Source organism: Microtus ochrogaster, unplaced genomic scaffold (genome assembly GCF_000317375.1).
Source record: "Microtus ochrogaster isolate Prairie Vole_2 unplaced genomic scaffold, MicOch1.0 UNK57, whole genome shotgun sequence".
NCBI lineage: Eukaryota > Metazoa > Chordata > Mammalia > Rodentia > Cricetidae > Microtus > Microtus ochrogaster.
The window spans coordinates 1815170-1818736 of record NW_004949155.1 but is presented as its reverse complement, the minus strand read 5'-3'; the positions used below and the strand labels follow the sequence as shown (position 1 = coordinate 1818736).

Below are 3567 nucleotides of genomic sequence, written 5' to 3'. Positions count from 1 at the left end.
TATACAAACAAGCTTGGGGAAAGAGGGGCCTGGTGCATTTGGTTAGCTCAGGGACTTCCTAAGTCTAATGAGCCTCCCTTTAGAAATCCTTGCGTCTTAATGATGTAATATATCAATTTGCAGAATTTGCTAAGCACGATGGTGTGTGTGTGTGATCACATACAGTACGTTTACATTTTGGTGAATGCAAAGCCGAAATAAGAACAGTCAAGACACAAAAGAGTGGATAAATATTCATTACCTCCATGCAGTAGGCAAAGAGAGCAAGGGAGTCATTTCCAAAGTGATGCTTTCCATAGACAAGAGAAGCATGCAGATTCAACATAGGGAGCTATACACAGTCATAGAAAAGAGGGCAACTCCTGAGCATGCTTAGTTTAGGAGTACATTCTAGATTTTGCTCAGTTTAAGATTACCATTTTCAAAGGAAAAGCTAGTAGATACATTTTTGCTGTTTAGCTCAAAGTTTCAGAGTATGTATCAGAGATTCCAGGGATGAGCGGGGCGGTGGTGGTGCTCGCCTTTAATCCCAGCATTTGGGAGGCAGAGGCAGAGGGCAGTGGATCTCTGTGAGATCCAGGCCAGCCTGGTCTACAAGAGCTAGTTTCAGGACAGGCTCCAAAGCTACAGAGAAACCCTGTCTCAAAAAACAAAACAAAATGAACAAACAAAGATTCCAAGGATGAACAGAAATGCCTGTGGGCATGCTCAGCTTGCACCATAAAAGTTTAGTTGAAAATTACAGGAAGGATATTTTTGAAGATGCATTAACATAGGAGCCTGCCCCTGATGGTGCCCGCTTTGCTTAGTCATGTTTGTGTGGGTGTCTTCCTCAATTAGCCTCCTCCTGATTTTTTGAGTCAGGGTCTCTCACTGAACCTGGAGTTGACGGATTCATCTAGGCTGGCTGATGAGCTCCAGGAACGCTCCTGTCTCACCTTCACATCCTAGTGCTCGAATTAGAGCCCTTATGTGAGTGCAGGATTCCAATTCAGACTCTCACAATGTGCGGTGGGCACTTTGCTGAAGCCATCTTCCAGGACTTGCACATAAAATTTTGATGCCATCCACCCTTCTTCCGAAAACCAGGTAGGTATGACACTGGATTAAGGATGTGTACAGTAGGATTCGACACACAGAATATTTAAATAATCTTCCACTAAATTGAAACATAAAGAATTAAAATATAAAGAGGGAAGAGGGTGGTTCACTAGACACAGGCAGCTCAAAGATGAGAAGACTCATCCCCCAAAGTAGAAGAGCAGTAACAACTGCTGCTCTCTTCTCTTGAGAGCCTCAGATCCATCGCTACATTGCCTGCAACCTGTGCAGGAAGTTCAGAGATGCAGCATCAGTGAGTTGTCGCCCTGTTCCTGCAAACAACCCCTTCCACCTGCTCCTGAAGTAGTCTACCCCAGTAGACTCATTGGAACACCAAGCTAGACTTGGATGTGCTGTTTCTTCAGTCTACTGTCAATGCCCTATCTGGGATGCACACACAGATGTGTGTTCATACCTCCTTAGGAAAAAGTGCCAACACATTCGAAGTCCAATATAGATGAGAATTTTGAGTTCCAGTGGAGATTTATCTCCTCTCTCTCTCTCTCTCTCTCTCTCCCTCATCGTCTAAGGCAGGGTCTCAAGTAACCCAGGCTGTCCTTGAACTGCCTATGTAAGCAGCCAAGAATGTGTATGAAGTTCTGATCCTCCTGCTTCCTCCTTTTCAGTGCTGGCATTAGAGGCACACACCACCACAATCAGTTTAGGCATAGCTAGGGAAGGAACCCAGGGCTTTCTGCATGCTAGCACTCTACCAACCGAGCTATGTGCCAGTCCTAAGATGTGCTATTTCTATTTACTTCCAGGTGTAGAGGTGACAGAAACCTGCCCAGGCTGAGAAAGGCTCATGCAGAAGCCCTGATGCTGAAGTACAGGAAAGGTACCTAGTGAGGTGTGGAGCTTCATGGTGCTAAAATCTTAAGCCTCCTCTGGCAAAGAACAGGTGGCAGACTGTGTTGACTGCCTTGATGACCAGAACCAACAGAAGACTGCAGTTTATACTTGTCAGCCAGAGATAAAGAATTAATCCCTTCTCCGGTTTGGTCTTCAGGCAGGACAGCACAGGCTTCAGGCTATTTGAAGGGTTTTTCCCAGACATGGTTATCAGGCCAAATCACACGACTTATACCAACAATATGAATGATAAAATTAAAAAAGAAGAGCTGAAGAGATCCCTGTATGCACTGTTTTCTCAGTTTGGACACGTGGTAGATATTGTGGCTTTAAAGACCATGAAGATGAGGGGGCAGGCTTTCGTTATATTTAAGGAACTGGGCTCATCCACAAATGCTTTGAGACAGTTACAAGGATTTCCTTTTTATGATACACCAATGCGAATTCAGTATGCAAAAACAGATTCCGATATAATATCTAAAATGCATGGGACTTTCGCTGACAAAAGAAAAAGGAAAAGAAGAAAGCTAAAACCATGGAACAGGCTGCAGCAGCTGCAAACAAAAAGCCTGGCCAGGGAACACCAAATTCAGCTAATACTCAAGGAAATGCAGCACCAAATCCTTAGGTCCCCGATTACCCTCCAAACTATATCCTATTCCTTAATAATTTGCCAGAAGAGATGAATGAGATGATGTTATCCATGCTGTTCAATCAGTTCCCTGGTTTCAAAGAAGTTCGCTTGGTACCCGGGAGGCATGACATTGCATTTGTAGAATTTGAATATGATGGGCAGGCTGGAGCTGCCAGAGATGCTTTGCAAGGGCTTAAGATCACACCATCTCATTCAATGAAGATTACCTATGCCAAGAAATAACCTTTGGAATAGCTGGTTTGAAAGGACTTGATATTATTTATGGTGTTTGTTTGGATTACATTCGGTCAAGTCATTTTAATGGTTAGAAGTGAAATTGAAGTTCAGGGGATAGAGTCACCTAATTTTTTATTTTTTTAGTTTTGGTCAACTGTGAAATCTGAAGCCTTAATTTTGCACAATAAATTTATATTTGAAAAAAAAAAACAAAAAAGAATTTATCCCTTCCCCAACAACTAGTTTGTGCAATTCAAACCTCCCCTTTCTCCTCCCACCTCCCCACTTCCTACTGTTAGGAGAGAGAGAGAGAGAGAGAGAGAGAGAGAGAGAGAGAGAGAGAGAGAGAGAAAGCAGGGACATTCACTATCCGACATTGATCACCCCCCACCCCGCCCTGTTTTTTCACTTCTTGGGCTGACAGCCATTCTTCTGCCCCAACACTATTCTCCCCTTCTTTTGAATACACACACACTCAATAAGCCAGCCTGAGCTTACACAAGCAGCTTTGCCATCAGCCCAGCTGCAATCTGCCTCAAAGTGTAGCTCTCAGCCAACTGACTTTTGCCAGTGCCAAACTCCTAGATGCCCTTCTGAAAACTTTAGGCTCAGAGGCATCCAGCAGCTGGGAGCTCCTAAGATCTGCTGGAGACATGTCTTGGGTTTCCACAGCTCCTGTTTTGAAAGACTGCACCTTCTGCCTCAAGCAGGGGACTCCCCTCTGCCTTGAGGTCCACTGTTAG

At 44.2% G+C, this 3567-nt stretch overlaps 1 pseudogene; it reads left to right on the top strand.

Annotated features, from left to right (window-relative positions):
* The first annotated feature begins 649 nt into the window (after positions 1 to 649).
* On the top strand, positions 650 to 2958 carry LOC101983214 (annotated as a pseudogene).
* The last annotated feature ends 609 nt before the right edge of the window (positions 2959 to 3567 follow it).